Raw genomic sequence first — 17,350 nt, 5'->3', positions numbered from 1 at the left:
ACGTTGCCCTTTGTCCATGTTATTGTTATTATAATTCTATGACCCATTGGGAGGTTGTGAGTGGGGATCCCTTGGTGTCTGGATCACGTAGGCCTTAAATTTCATAAATGGTGCACCTCAGATGACGGTGTCCTAAGCAGCAACCTATGCCACCTAAAGTATTGATCGGCTCTGCACTACATTAATTAACATTCTGTAATTAAAATAAGTCTGAGCAAAAATGAGGGTGAATAATGCATTTGACACAAGGTGTATTTATATACAAAATTCCTTTGGAATCAAATTCCACAGGTAACTTTTAACCAGACACAGGTGGAATCCCACTGTAACAAAATTTATGGGACCATAACAATGTTTCGTTATAAGGGAACTTTCAGTATAACGAATATGGGGAAAATATGTATACTATATACCGGGGTCATCGGCGATTCACCATCTCTAACAGCAGTGGCGCAAGGACAGCTTGAAAGCCGCTCTGCTACGTCTGGTAAACAGTAAACCAAGGACAAAGCAATTGGTTGTCCTCTGCAGGATCAGGCTTATTACGTAACATGCTTCTCGTATGATCTTTAGAACATTTTACACAGGGCTGCTGGCATTCTTGTAATCTGAAGATGGGAGCTAAAGCAGGATGATTGACCCTGTGTTGTGGCTTCTGTCTCGTGTGCTTGAGTGCTGAAGTAACAGCTGCTGTTTTGAATGAACTCTTGAGACTGTACCTGCCTTTTCTATTCAGTAATAAAGTACCTGTATTTTCCTAGGAAACCTGAACTCATCTTCTGGTCTCTCATGCAACTCTGTGATCCAAGTTTGACAATACCTGTGTTAAAAACAGTGCTTTTTAAAATGCAAAACTATTTTAATGAAAACTAGATGTTAGATATAACTTTTTTTAATACAGAAATATAGGTATGAATAGAGAATTAAAATGATACATTAGATGTAACTTTTTTTTAGTATAGTTTTTTTGTCATCATAAATAAAACAGTACAGTACACGACACAACAACCCTTGTGAATGTTCGGTAGAGCACTGACACAACATTTGGCAATGCCTCTATGATGTTGCGCCTAAACTCATGCCGATCCTCACCAAGACTGTCACATTCTTTTGGTATAATAAGAAAGAGACAGCCTGTTGCCAGGTTCTCAAGACTTGGCGAAAGTAAAGGTGTGACATCAAGTATTTTTTGCTTTGCATTATTATCTTTGGTGGCCATTTTTTGTCAAACAGTTTTTGTTATAGTGAAATTTACATTTTGTTAAATGAAATCCATTTAACATCATGATGTATGAACGTTTGTCTGGGCCAACAAAAAGTATTCATTATTCTGAAAATTTTGTTACTTCAGTATTCACTATAACTGGATTTGACCTATGTAACTGTAGCGTATGCAGAGTTACTTCTTGCAGATCAATGCAGAGCTAGTGATGGATCTATACTAGGTGACTCTGTAAATGCTGCACAGAATAAATAATTGACATAACCTGCATACTCATTATGGAAAAATTGTTTTATTTAATAAACACTTTTACATTACCTTGGGTCATCCTTAGAGGCTGTTAAATCAGAACATCTCTGTTTACATTTTAGTCTTGTCCGCATTCAGCCTTTGCAAGTTTTGTGGTACTGCTACACATTTAATGCTACGTATACTTTTACCTTCAAGGCTGCTTCAAATCATTTTAGGGGGTTTAGGTGCTTGAATTGTCCCTAAAGTCTAAAATGAGCCAAAGAATTTAAAGTAGTTAAACAATAAGGGTGTTTATTATACAAAACAAAAATAGGGAGGAGTAAAGAAAAAGGAGAACACAAAGTACCAAAGCAACAAACGTAAAGTTAACCCGAATACATCCCTGGGGCCTCATGTATAACGCCGTGCGTAGAACTCGCACTATAACATGGCGTAAGCACAAAAGCCGAAATGTGCTTACGCACAGAAAAATCCAGATGCAGGAATCTGTGCGTACTCCAATTTCCACGTTCTTCTGCTACATAAATCCTGATCAGCGTGAAAACTAACGCTCGTGCACGCGCTTTATGTAACGGCTCAAATCCTCCCAGAATTATGCCTCTTTGAATATGCAAATCAATATAAATCGCCCTTAAGCTCAGCCTTCTGCGAAAAGACAATGGGAAAAGCACGGGGGAAAATATAATAATTTCAGCAAATACCAAGTGGAGGCAAAGGAAAAATATACTATTTGTTTAATTAAACCGTGGTATAATCAACAAATGGAAGTTGATCGAGTGCCATAGCGTGTTGGAGAAACTTGAAAGCTCAGATATCAGTCGCCGTGAAAAGGCGAGTCGTAGCCTACCGTCTGAGTGTCATATGAAAGCTTTTTAGGGTACAGAGAAAAAAAAGCACACAGTGGGGAAAAAAAGCACGAAATGTCAACTTCAGTCTCGAAATTTCCACTTTAATCATGTAGTTTATTTTGTCATTAAAGTAGAATATCATAAACGTCATCTTAAAAGCATTTAATTAACCAGTTTCTCAAATCATATCGTAATTAAAGTAGCATAATAAATGCTTTGTTTTGTATTTGATCTTCTATGTGCTCTGTGTGTGTGAATCACTACAGTACTTGCTTCTTAAACCGGCTCTCTTCCTCCAACTGTACACAGAATCCATTACATTCGTGATATTACAGCTCTCTGAATAAGTAAAATACTGAGATGTATACGTGATATCATTTTCATGATGATAAGAGTTAAAGCACGTTATTAAACATGGGTTTTACAGCGCAGCGATTGTGCACGACCATCGATGAAATTATTTATTGCAGCAGTACTCAGGGGCGGCTCTAGGCTTGTGGTGGCCCTGGGCAGAAAAAGAATCGGTGGCTCCTTCGCCCGCCAATGTCAGTGAGGTAGCTTATGCAAGGCGGATGGCCACGTCCGTTGCGGACACTGCATAGCTGCCTCGTGCTCATGACACAAGCATTTAACTTTTGTCGAAATTTGCCGCTGCGTTTTTAGCTGTGTCGTTATTCTCTTTCTGTTTTATATTCAGTATATATTGGCGTGGCCGCCCATGCAGTTCTTGCTTTTTTTTCTCCAAGTAAACGATTGCCACACAATCAGCTCTGTAATAGATGTTAAGCCATCTGTAAACTTAGAGCGCTGATTCTTTAACAAGTTTAAGGAACATTGAAATATCTTCGTAGTACATGTTTAATTATTCTGTCCTTCACGCCAGTCCCAGTGAAGAATATAGATTATTTAAATGAAGTTAAAGTTTTACCTGTATAATATAATAAACATATTTTGCTGCATTTCATCTTAAAAATGATATTGTCATCATATGTAAATACGCGCTTTATAAAGTGGCTCAGGTTGTGTAATATTATAACTGTAGTGCAAGTTTACAGTGAGGTAATTGTACTTATAAGTACAAACAGTTCTACAAGGAGCAATGATTGAGTGCGTTTATAGTTCTTGGGATGAAACTGTTTCTGAACCGCGAGGTCTGTACAGGAAAGGCTTTAAAACATTTTGCCGTGGCTGAGGTAGCGTGTGTCTGATGCTGTACAGTATACCGATAATTCTCTTTCCGATCAGCTGCTGCTGTGATTCACAGATACAGTGATATAAATACTCCGAGTGCTGCAGTGAGAGTAATATGGACAATGATGATCCGCTGTGGCAACTCCTAACGGGAGCAGCTGAAAGAAGAAGAAGGTGCAGTGAGAGTAACAACGCTAAAGCAGTTATGGTATTTGGAATACTATGGCTATTCCCTGGACCATTATATTGTTACAAGTTAATTACAATCAGATGCATTACACTAATAAACAATATGCGGTTAGTTTCAGTGTACTGTATTTATAAAGCCGCGTCAGGAAAATAGAGTAACCACACAGAAACAATAGCATTGCTTTGACGCTGGGTGCCTCCAGTCTGCAAAACCGAGCGGAGAACTTGCGTACGACAAGGTATGAGGTACCGTGGAAAAGTGCATGGCTTTACGCCAAGTGTAGGTTTTATACATCGCGATTTGAACGTGGAAAAGTTCTTACGCAACATTTCTGTGCGTACGCACCGTTTATACATGAGGCCCCTGGTGTTTACGATACAGGCTTAGAATCATTTGGAAAATAAAAAACAAACACTTCAAAGTGGCCTCGACTTGAGAGCACCTTCTTTTTTGACACTGAAGGAAGGTTGGATATGTACTCAGTATGATTTCTGAAAGCAGTTGTTTTCATGAAAGACATTATATTCATTTTCTGTTCTACTGTGCATAGATTTTCTAATAGTATCAGTTAGTTCTGAACTATTCAAAAACCTCACTATAGTATGTGAAAGTTCACTGAAATATTAAAGCCTGTACTGGCAGAAGCAGGAGAAAGGCCAGAGCTAAGTGTACATAGGACATCAGTCCATCGTAAGGTGCACTCACACACCCAGGCCTAGAATCATCCATTCTAGGCCACTTCAGAGTTGATATTTAACCTAACCTGTATGTGTTTGGGATTTAGATGAAGAAAGAAGTATTTAGAGAAGACACACAGGGATGAGTGGAGAATTTTCTGGCCCCGTGCAGATAGTGAATAGGCTGGAACATGAATTCAGGTCTACAGAGCTACGAAGCAGTAGCAGTAGTGAAATATGTATAATAAATATTTCCAAAATTATGTTGTTATGAATATGAAGTCAGTATGATGTACAGGTTAAGGCACTGGACTTCAAGCCACAAGGTTACTGGTTTAAATCCTGCTTGTGCCTCACTGTGTGACCCAGAGCAAATCACTTGGCCTCTCTGATTTCCACTGGCACTCTTATTCTCCAATACTCCACAAATTGACTTTGCGTTTTGGTGGCAGACCTACATATTACCTGCCTTGGATTCATTTCAGTATTCCGATTCTGTGGAATGTTTGTGATGACTCCGTGGTCTGGACTTTCCAGTCTTTGAGTTCCAGTTACAATATCCCCCCTTTCTTTTTTTCTTTTACTCATGATTGTTCTTACAACAACAACAACAATAACAATGTTTTTTCTTGTATAGCCCAAAATCACACAAGGAATGCCTCTATTGACTTTTATTAGTTTTTGACAGCCTCCCCAGCCTTGACCCCATAAGAAAACAAGAAAGAAATCCTTTAAACAAAAACATTTGTAGGGGAAAAAATTGAGGGAATCTTAGGAAAGACAATTCAGAGAGAGACACCTTCCCAGGTAGGTTGGGCATGCAATGAGTGTGAGAAAATGGAATGAATACAACACACAAAACAGAGCACAATAATCCGCTCCACAGAGCTAGATGGCCAATCTATCATTGCCTTCTCAGAAATACAATAATACAAACTACTTTGTTCTTGCACAGCTCTCATCACCAAGTATAGGCAGTGTACCACGACAACTCTCAAGGGAAAATGCTAGAATAGTTTTTACTACTAACAAAATACAGATCTATCACATATGAAGATACAGATTTGTTCAAATACATCAAAAACAAAGCAGAAATTAATTAACATTAATGAAAACAACAATACCTGTTAATTGGTTTATTGCAGAACCTCAGTCAGATTTTAGAAAAGGAGTCACACATCTAGACACAGAGTCCTGGAGAAATCAGCCAACAAACCGCCTCCCCTCTACTGGCCATACCACACCTGAGTCAGTTCTGGGCTGGCCAGTGTGATTAAAATACCCTTCTATCCAATGATTTCTTATCTAAGATGACTTTTGCATGGCCGGCTAACAACTTGGCAGTAGAGCAGTGGCACCAAGTGCCACATGAGGAAACCGAAAAAAGAAACAGAATAGATGAGTGTTAGTAACAGTTTATAAATATCCATCCATCCATTATCCAACCCGCTATATCCTAACACAGGGTTACGGTGGTCTGCTGGAGCCAATCTCAGCCAGCACAGGGCGCAAAGCAGGAAAAAAACTTTGGGCAGGGCGCCAGCCCACCACAGGGCATTTATAAATATCATGTTACTTATATTTTAATACTAATGACTAACCACAGAAATTCAGAATGCACACCTAATCAGAAGCTCTAGTCAGGGTTTTCTAGACTGAAGTAGTTTGTCTTCAGCTTGGATTTAAAAGGTGAATCTGAAGGGGTACGTCTTATATTAGCAGGCTGATCATTCTACAGCTTCGGGGCACTATAACTAAAAGCGCAACTTCCCACTGTTATATTATTAATCCTTAGAATCATAAGCAGGCTGGCAAGAGGCTGGATACACAAAAAATAATAATTTCAGAATTGCTAGGAGCTGAGTCTTGAAAGCAAGTCTCAAACGAAGAAGATAATTGTACGTAGCTCTGTTAAATAATAAGATGAATGTTAAAACTGGGAATTATGTGCCAAAACCCTATTTCCAATCAGCCAGATGTGACATGTGACAGAGCACAACAACTGAATGCAATTTTGTTATACCAGACCATCTTACAGTACAATACAAGTTTTAACATAACTTTTTTGATGGACTTTCCACAGTGCTGAAACAAAGATGTGGTGGTTTTTTAATCCCATTAACAGAATTGTTCTGTATACTTCATGAAAAATGCCTTTTGCTACAGGGTGTCATTAAACGGGGATAAGAGAATCAGGTGAAACAGGTTACCCTGATCCAATTTAGACTAGTGCATTGGTTTATGTGAGTCACCATTAAAAACTCCTACATTATTACTGTGCCACTTCATATATAACATTTATCTGTATTTTTTTTGTACAACTTTACTGGTGTTCTAAGTTGTATGCAGTTGCTTCTTACCACACACACACTGTATCTGACCTTTCCTTATCTCCTTTTTGTCTTTCTGGCCACTTTGAATGATCTGTTCAGTTTACAGTGGCCACGTGGGACAGATTGCTTGCTACTTGTTAATGGAAAACTGACTCTTATATGTATTGGAAACAAACACACTGATTGCTGGAAGTGTAATTGGATGATTTAGGGTTATTATCCTGGAGGTAGATCTTTAGCTACATATTGGTGCATTGGCCTGGATTAATGTCAGTCTAGGCCAAAAGGCCTCCCACTGAGCTCTCTGAATCTTTTTAGTATGACTTTACATTTATGGCATCCTGGTTAAGACCATTTTTTGTAGATAAAATTAAAGTGTTGTTTCCTGAGGAAAAAATTTGCAAGCTTCAATTAAAACAAAAGAAATTAATACAAAACTAGATACTGGATACTACTAGGTTATTGGATGGAGTGGTTTTTCAACAAACTACATGTTCCAGGAAAATGGGTTCAAATTCTATCTTTTTCTTTTTGAGTTAGCTAAAAATACTGCTTCATGGGTGGGAGATGATAGGAGCTGGAAAAACTCAAAACACTGTAGTCTCACAAGGTTAGCAGAAGCTTCATGTTTTGCCTGTTATTGTCCCTTTTTTGTTACTATTGTGCCAGTCTTGTGGGGCCAGACTTGATTCTTTAATGAAACTGCATGTCTGGTGAAAACTTGCTAAAAGGTTTGTAGTGAACAGCAGAGAAATCAGTCACTGAAAAGACTTCATTCACAAGCTTTCTTCCTCAAAATCTGCCCACAGTTTCCTGCTGTCTGTGTACTTTACATGTGCGGGGTTGCAGTGTCCAATTTCTACTTGTGTATTGCATAAAGAACTATGTAAAGACAGAGAGAAGATAGAAGAAATTGAACACCAGACCAGAAAACAGAGAAGTAAAATTGCTGTTAATCAGTTTGTAGCGGTCAGAAGCCGCTAAGATTCACACCGTCGAGAAAGACGGTGATTTATTTATTTTATATGAGGATTACCAGGGACAACCCCAGCCTTGGCACGACACACACACTACAGAGACAAAGAAAACGCACTGGGAACTTAAACGACAAAAAAGTATAATGAAATTAAATTACTAAATGAAAACAATAATACCACCCCTGATCCCTTCGGCGATATTACAATTAACAGATAAACATGACAAACACGCAGTAAAGTCCATGTATGAAATAATAGCGGTGAAGTTATGTCCAGTGATTTGAATGAAGCGAGGGAAATGGAAAAACACAGTCCTACCGGTAGTTGCTGAAGTAAGTTGACAGATGAATGGTTCAGGAGCGCTCCTTCTTCCGTGAAAGCCAAATAATCCAGACAACGTCCTCAGTAACAGTAAACAGGTAGACGAATGATTCCAGACCCCAACAAACAACACAATCCAGGACACGAAGATGTAAAGCAGGAAAACGACAGGCAGTTCCACAGATAAATACAAGCAGCAAACGACCAAAACAAAACTTTTCTCCTCTTCGTCCCCTGCCCTCCTTTTGAACCCCTCTGGCCACCTTTGCCCCCAACAGCCCTGCAAGGACTGCTGGGAGATGCAGTTCTAACCAATGGTAGCACTGCTACAATCCCCCTCCCCAGGCCGTGGTGTACGGCCGAACCAAGGCTTGAGGTTAGCGATGTTAACAGTGTCTACTTTCTTCGTCCCCGGCAATCCCCACTCTACTGCATAGGTCACTGGTCCTTTCTTTTGGACTATAGTTGCCGGGCCGAACCACTTCGGAGCCAGTTTAGCTGTGAATTTATCGGAGGCTTTGGAGAGGGATGAGTCCTGATCCAGACTTTCTCCCCAACTGAGAATTGCACAGGCTTATGTCTCCGGTTGTACGACTGAGATTGTCTGGACTGGGACCTCACCATCCTCTCCTTTACCTGTTGTGTGATAAGTTGTAGTGTTTGCAAATGATCATGTATTGAGGTGTCTGGATTGGGTGGTTTATGATTAATTACCTCTCTAGTGGACCGTTTAGCTGTCTGCCTAAAGCTAACAATGCAGGGGTCTCACCCGTAACCTCGGGCACCGCCGTGTTCAATGCGAACCGCAGCTCAGCCAGCCACTTTGTCCAATCCTGATGATGGTCTCCGACGAAGGATGCAATCATTGTCTTCAGGGTCCGGTTCACCCGCTCAGTGCGATTAGATTGGGGATGGTACGCTGTTGTCTTCAGGTGCACCACCCCCCATTGCTTCCAAAATTCTTCGGCCTCTGAGCTGGTAAACTGCGGGCCCCGGTCTGAGATGATGTTCTTGGCACCCCCATCGGGTAAAGATCTCATCCTTCAGGGTGGAACATATCTTCTTGGCTGTGGCATTAGCCATGGGAATAGCTCCACCCATCGGGTAAAATAGTCCACAACCACCATCAGGTAGGTCTTCCGGTCCTTACTAGTGGGTAATGGTCCCATTAGGTCCACGCCTAGGCTCTCCCCTGGGGTAGTGATGGTTACTGGCTGGAGTTGACCTGAGGGGAGACCAGGTGGGGTTTTGTATTGCTGACAGGTGGTACAAGTCTGGACATGGGACCAGACGTCTTTGCGTATCGTCGGCCACCATGCCACCTCCAAGACTTTAAACAGTGTCTTAGTACGTCCAAGGTGACCACCGATCGGGCTGTCATGGTAATACTGTAGGAACTTGGGCACGTATGTCTCGGGCACTACCAACTGATAATGGAAACCCGGTCTTTTGTTGGAACACAGCGATAGAGTGCCCCTTGAAGTTCCCTATAATGTATGCGGTCAGACCTCCCCCCTGAGCCCTCTCTCAACCCCTGACACACAGGACTGGCTGCTTGAGAGTGAACAATTTCCTGCATGTTCAGGGGAAGATCAGGCCAAGGGTTAGAGACCGATACCGCACATACCATCGGTGCGGGCTCGTGCACCGGGATAAGGCATCGGGCACCACATTAGCACAACCCTTCCGATAGCACACCCTGAACGTGAACTGTTGGAGGCGCAAAACCCACCTTGTTAGCCTAGACGTGGTCTTCGGGCAATTGAATGCCCAGGTCAGAGCCCTATGGTCGGTGTAGACTTCAAAGGATGTCCCTCCAGGAAGTGACGCCACTTTTCCACGGCCCACACGACAGCGAGGCATTCCTTCTCGGTGGTGGAATAATTATACTCGGCGCCCTTCAGTGACCGTGAAGCATAGGCCACCACTCTCTTCTCCTTGGTTAGTTTGAGCAAGAACGGCGCCGAGTCCAAGGTCACTTGCGTCTGTGTGGACCTGAAAGGTTAATTTGGGATCAGGCTGTGCCAGGACTGGAGGTGATATCAATGCCTGTTTAAGTCTTTCAAAGGAGTCCTGGCACGTTGGTGACCACTCCCAGGGGGATCCCTTCCTCAGCAGCTGGAACAAAGGGGCAGCGATGTCGGCAAACCCATGCACAAATTTGTGGAACCACCCAGCCATCCCCAGGAAGCGCTGGAGACTTTTACCTCCTGGGGCTGGGTAGTCCAAGATGGACTTAATTTTCTTTGGGTCTACCGGACCCGTCTGCCGACACCAAATGGCCGAGGAAGTTTAGATGGTCCTGTAGAAATCTACACTTCGGTGTTGAGTGTCAGATGAGCCTTCTGCAGTCGCTGGAAGATGTGATCAAGGTCCTTCAGATGTTGTGAGACAGATGGGGAGAATACGATGATGTCATCAATATACACGAAACAGGTCTTTCCAATGAGTCCCGGAGGACCTGCTCCATAAGCCGTTGGAATGACGCCCAGCGTTTTTAAGTCCAAAGGGCATCACCCGAAACTGGAACAACCCCTCCGGGGTGATGACGGCAGTCTTCTCCATACTACTCTTCCCCATCCTCACCTGCCAATACCCGGACTTCAGATCAAGGGAGCTGAAAACCACTGCCCCATGCAAAGACTCCAAGATGTCATGAATGAGGGGCATGGGGTAAGCGTCATCTAAGGTCTTCTTGTTCAGCTCCCGATAGTCAACACAGAATCGGTAGGTCCCGTCGGCCTTCTGAACGAGCACCGCAGGGCTAGCCCAAGGCGAGGTGGAAGGCTCAATGACCCCATCCGCCAACATCTGGTCGACCCACTCCTTGATTATTCCTCTTTTCAGAGGCGACACTCTGTAAGCTCTGTGCCGAACAGGGACAGGGTCGACTGTGTGAATGTGGTGACACACCACCTCAGTCCGACCCAATTTGTCCGTCCACACAGAGTGCCACCTCCTAAGCAGCGGCTGAACAAGCTCCGGCTGTTCAAGAATAGCCTTCTCTACTGGGCTGGGCTCGTCCACCAACTGCGCGAGGTAATAACACAAGTTAGGCCAAACCAGATTACTTTGAGCCTTCGTCCCAAACCGATGGACTCCACCCCCCGGCAACTCATACTCCAGCCGCGACAGATGGATGGTAAGACCTACCGACACCAGAGAGTCCATTCCCAGTAACAAGGGCATTGACAGATGGTCATCTTCCAGGATGTAAACTTCTGTCTCCCAGTGTGTCTCATGTAAGCAGAACCTCATGGGAACCCTGCCCTTTGCCCCGTGCGCCCTTCCATCCGCAAGAAAGAATTTTACTTTTGCACTTTCCCTTAACTGCTCATGAGGCACTTTAAGCTTTTCCCACAAGCTGTACTTCATAAGGGTATAAGTGCTCCCTGTATCTACGACTGCCTCTCCAGTGACACCCCGCACTTGTATGGGCACCACTAAGAGGGGCAAGGTGGCTTGCACCAAGGTGAGATCGGCCCGGGGATCCACTGGGGCTTTCCCTCGTGGTTTCGGACAGGGGACATCTCGAGACGTGGGACCCTTTCGAGACCCACTCAGCCCGATAGCCGCCCAATCCTTTTCCACTCGGGACCCCACCTTCACCAACTCATCGACCGATTTCACGACCCCCCTCAGAGTAGCAGCCACCCGAGGGTCACATGCATCAAGGACACGTCGCAATATCTCTTCCTCACGCATGTCAGATCGCCACTTCAGACACAACGCACGGAATTCAAAGACAAAGTCCCGGAGGCTCTGCGATGGTTTTTGCACAAAGGTCCGGAGCTTTTCTTCCAACAGCGCCTGGTATTCGTCAGAGAGGAACGCATTCAGGAAAGCAGCGAAACTCCGCCCAGGAGTTGTATTTGTGCCGCTCAGCAAACCACCAAGAGCATGCCGCCCGCTGAGTGCCGTGTTCAGGAATCCCCGCAGCTCGGCTCCACTCAGAGGATGCAGCTCCACGAACATGTCGACCTCCTCTACAAAGTCGACAATGCCCGTGGGTGCACACTGAGGGGCCAGCTTTGGAAACTCCATCCGCGGTACCGAACGGACAAGGCCGACTGTCCCCAGTCGTTCCTCACTCCCGCTACAGGAGTCGACTGCCCCAGTGGCTGCGTGACGGCACGCCAGCTCTCTTGCACCTGCCTCCTGATCTCCTCTCTCATATTGGCTTCCAGGCGCTGCACACACTTCGCGAAGGACTGCTCCAGACGCTGCACCCTCACAACCGCCTCTCCGAAACTCGGGCGGCCGTGGCATCGATAAGATCATGGACAGTTTCATCACGATTTAGAAAACTGCGGGTGATGTCATCAACCCGCGTCTCTAGCTGTTCTAGGCGCAACGTCAGGTCTTGCAGAAGCTGTCCTCGCGATCTCGGGCTGCTCCGGACTGGAGACACACAGGGTATCCAGCAGGCTCAACTCCTCCTCGAGAGGGGCTCTGACCGTAACGCGGACGCGCCTAGGCAGCGGACGCACATCAACCAGCGGTTCACTAAGTTCAAGTTCCTCGCCCTGCACTGCGCTTACAACAGACATGCTTCTGAAAGAGTGTAGTGAAGTCGCACTAGAAGGTGTCGTAAATAACCCTGGCTCCTACCCGCTCGCCAAAATCTGTAGCGGTCAGAAGCCGCTAAGATTCACACCGTCGAGAAAGACGGTGATTTATTTATTTTATATGAGGATTACCAGGGACAACCCCAGCCTTGGCACGACACACACCCACACACACTACAGAGACAAAGAAAACGCACTGGGAACTTAAACGACAAAAAAGTATAATGAAATTAAATTACTAAATGAAAACAATAATACCACCCCTGATCCCTTTGGCGATATTACAATTAACAGATAAACATGACAAACACGCAGTAAAGTCCATGTATGAAATAATAGCGGTGAAGTTATGTCCAGTGATTTGAATGAAGTGAGGGAAATGGAAAAACACAGTCCTACCGGTAGTTGCTGAAGTAAGTTGACAGATGAATGCTTCAGGAGCGCTCCTTCTTCCGTGAAAGCCAAATAATCCAGACAACGTCCTCAGTAACAGTAAACAGGTAGACGAATGATTCCAGACCCCAACAAACAACACAATCCAGGACACGAAGATGTAAAGCAGGAAAACGACAGGCAGTTCCACAGATAAATACAAGCAGCAAACGACCAAAACAAAACTTTCCTCCTCTTCGTCCCCTGCCCTCCTTTTGAACCCCTCTGGCCACCTTTGCCCCCAACAGCCCTGCAAGGACTGCTGGGAGATGCAGTTCTAACCAATGGTAGCACTGCTACAAGTTCAAGAGCTTAATGAATAAATTATTTAAATTATTTATCTTTTTGTGATTTTCACTACTGCATTGCTACATGGCATAACAGCAGCAAAAAGTGTTTAGAGAAGTAGTGTGGTCTGTATACTGTATATGAGTATACTGCATATTAAAATACTATGACCATATTCAGATATGGCATGTTTGCATTTCTAATTATTCAGTAATGTTAACTTTAGTTATTATTTTAGACATGCAACAACACACTGTGTGCTGTGCAACATTATCTGTGTTTCTTCTAGATTGGAGACTGTATTGTTAGGCACATTTACTATTTGGGGTGTACTGAAGTCTGAAAATGACCAACACAGTGTAATTTCAGCCCACAACACCTAAGAGGTCAGTCATGTAACATCACATAATGCCCACAAAGTCAGTAATGAAACGCCCATCGAATGCCTTGTTGCTCTATGGTTAAGATTAGGGTTGTGGGAGGATTATCTTACTCAGAGGATGTTTTGTGAATGACATTGGGGGCATTCCATGATATTGTGGGAATTCCGTTATCTTGTGGACGTTACATGACCTACATCATACCTATTGCGGACTGCAGTTATACCCATCTCAAAATTTCATCTCTTGTGGCTCTTCGTGAACAGCTCACTCAACAGCAGTTCTTTTCACCTGCTTTTTACTAGCTGTAGTGGCACATCATTTTGTTTGGATGTAGCTTCCATTTCTTTCAACCTCACATTGACAGCAGCAGTATTGTCATATTTGAGAGTACCACAGACCATATACAGCTGGCGCACTGCATTGTTCACTTTTACCATTAGTCCAGTGATGTCTTTCAATGTCAAAATATGAGACGTTTTTCCTTTTCAACAGGTTATGTTCATTTTTAACATGTGTAAAATGTTTTCCACACAAATGAAATACATTTATATGTTTAACTGAGTTATTTTTAGGAGTTCTTTCAGCATTAGAAGATTTATCCATCATGACCACAGGCTTGCTACCCAGGTTAACAAGTGTACCGTTACTCTTTGCTGCTTAACTCGCCACTCCTACTCTGAACTCCTCCTTATTGAGGCATTAGATTGGTTTAGAGATTTCAAACTGAATGAACCATCTAATTATTTCTACCTATTTTTAAGCCAAATTCACTCATGGTTGTCTTAAGATATTTTTAATATATGGATTTTGTGAGGCTATTACAAAGCAGTGCTGTATTTTAGTATGCAGTCCGTAATATTTTTATGTTAATGTTTTAATAATACATTTTGTGTTTACGTTGCACTTCATTTTCATACTATTTTTGTAATTGCTTATCATACTGGGCTCAAAAGTAGGAGTTAGGTTATTTTAGGTTAGGTGGACTTTATTATCCCAGGAGGGAAATTTATTTGAAAAAGGAAAGCACAGAAACATAACACATTGTTACACAGACACAATAAAATCAACAAAGGTACAACAACTTATACCCAGTGTTATTGTACACAAAAACTTAATATTAGTACAAAGAAGAATAATTCATTTTAACCATACACAAAACAATAATTCAGAAATTAGCATTTAGCATCATAAGTACAAGTAACAGAATTTGAAATGCTTACAGCTCCAGAATAAAAGAGTTCTTAAATCTGTTCCTCTTTACCCTCAGAAACCTAAATCTGCAGCCAGATGGCAACAACTGAAATTGAGCAAAAAGAGAAAGGTTGCCGTCTGGCAGAACTGAGTCGGCTTTCTTTCTAGCCAGTTTGTAATACATCTTAGTGACCTGTGCTACAAACTAGTAATTTTACTGGTAAATTTTACTAAGTTGTTAGGATGGTTTATATTCTTAATGCTGAGGTTGCCAAATCAACATGCAGATCTAACACCAGAGTCAATAAAGGGCTGATAAAGCAGTGCCGTTATTGTTTTGTCCACTTTAACACAGTTGAGTTTCCTAAGAAAGAAAAACCATGCCTGCCACCACCTACAAATTAGTTTTATATTAAGATAAAAGTTTAGTCTGTTATCAGTGATTGTTTCCAGATATTTGTAGTGCTCTGCCATTTGTAAGTGCACTTAATAAGAATACCTGGATTGAATTTAAACTACTTTCTTCTCTTTAGTGGTCATTATTTTAAATTCCTTATGACCATGGAAAACATATGAAAAAAATTGCAAAAAACACAAATTACTTTAGGAAACACTGGGATTTTATAATTATGCAACAAAATTATCTCCGCAAGCTACACTACAGCTGGATCTTTGCATTCAAGAACAACACTGAAGTGCTCTAGCCACCAGCTATTTATAAAATACTGTGTAATTAATTCAAATAATACACAATTTGAAAAGAAACCAACATGTTGCTGTATGTAATGGTGCATTTCTTCAAGTAGATTCTACTAAAATTAAGCTCTGTCTGTCACTTCAGATTTCAGCCTACTGACATTTATTGTTCTGTGCCATTTTTAAAAAGTAAAAAGGAGTTTATATTGTGCAGCCTCTCTCAATGAATACAGTTTCACTTTACCCCTAACTCATATTTGAAGAGCTATATAAAAATGCATGTTAAGCGGTATGTTCTCTTAATTCTGCAATTTGCTAAAATTCACAGCTGTGAAGGGAGAGTGCTAATATCAGGTCTTCTCCAAAATAGCTCAGAAAATGGATAGAGTCTACTACTTGTTAAGTTAATATCTGTTTCTGTTTCTTCTCTTTGTCTGTACGTGAGAGTGAATATGTCCTGTGATGAACTGCTACCCCTGCCTCATGCCTGATACTACAGGAATAGACTCCAGGCCTCAATAACTCTGAATTATAGGAAGTGTGTTTTTAAGATGAATGACTCAATGAATTGTTTCAGAAAAAAATATATACAGTAGGAATGGTAATTACAACAAAACACTCAGTATGTCAAGGCCACTGCAACCAGACATGATACTTTTAGTGGAGATTTTTTTGTTCTATCAATCTAGGAGAATTGTTTTCAACCTGTGGTATTTTGGGAGTTATAGGGTGATACATGATGGAATAAAGAAAATATTGGGAGCTGCCACCACGAGTGAAGGCAGAGAGAGAGTAAGAGAACACACAGCAAAAGGTGGAAAGAGAGAAGCTGTTCAAGAAGCATAAACATCCTGCCGTGTTTTCACAGCCAAAAAACTTTCAATATTAATTTATCAGTTACAGTTGTTTTAACTTGTACAATCGCATATTTGGATGAGATTAATCACCTGTATTACAACACCATACACAGTCCTGATAAATAAACTGAGGCTTATCATTCATCCACTTGTGATGAACAATATGGATACTATATGTGTCCAAACACTCATCCATTTTATAACCAACCTAACTAGTTCAGGTGTTTTAGGTGTGGGTGTCTATCCAAGCAACACAAGGCACACAGATGTGATCCCTTCCACGTGTCCATCTACGATAGTGACAAAATTAGCTGCTCCATATGTTCATTCCAAAGAAAAACTTAATTCGTTCTTCAAAACCTTCACATTGATCAGATATTTGTGTGGCTCATCTTGTAAAGCTTTGAAGTATACGGTAAATTTCTAATGATACGACATGTGATGCATTCATGGAAATGCCTAATCTCAGTGACACACAAGCTATTGAAACAAAATATTTAATTGCTGACATTGAATCTTCAGGTATTACATTCCTGTCCTTAGTTATTATTTTTTTTAAATCAAAATAATCTTCAATAATATAACGAAAATATGTCAAATGTGGTCAAAGCATAAATAACACATATTTGAATGGTACAGGAGCGAATGGGATGCAGCCTTCAGTTATCTGTAATTATTGTTGTACAATTCAATGGCAAATTCAGGATTAGTACACAGTAATAGCAAAGCTGGATGTCAGGCAGCTTGAAAACAACTCAACAAAGACTGTTTCACAGGAAGTCAGAAAAACTAGTAATCTTAAACTGAAAACAAAAATAATAAATTGTATTCACAAACATAGCCTTAAAAGAGCGACAAACCTAAAAATGAAGGGAAACATTTGGAAAGTTAAAGCATCAGGAGTTTTGATGTTTGAGTTAATTT

At 41.9% G+C, this 17,350-nt stretch overlaps 1 protein-coding gene across 1 annotated transcript in view; it reads left to right on the top strand.

The window, feature by feature from the left end:
• gareml (GRB2 associated, regulator of MAPK1-like) overlaps positions 1-17,350 on the top strand; it is a 263,131-nt gene that overhangs the window by 100,242 nt on the left and 145,539 nt on the right. The gene's annotated exons all lie outside the window — the stretch shown is intronic.

Source organism: Polypterus senegalus, chromosome 3 (genome assembly GCF_016835505.1).
Source record: "Polypterus senegalus isolate Bchr_013 chromosome 3, ASM1683550v1, whole genome shotgun sequence".
Classification (NCBI taxonomy): domain Eukaryota; kingdom Metazoa; phylum Chordata; class Cladistia; order Polypteriformes; family Polypteridae; genus Polypterus; species Polypterus senegalus.
Note: the sequence above shows the minus strand (reverse complement) of the source record. Positions and strands in the feature narration are given on the sequence as shown.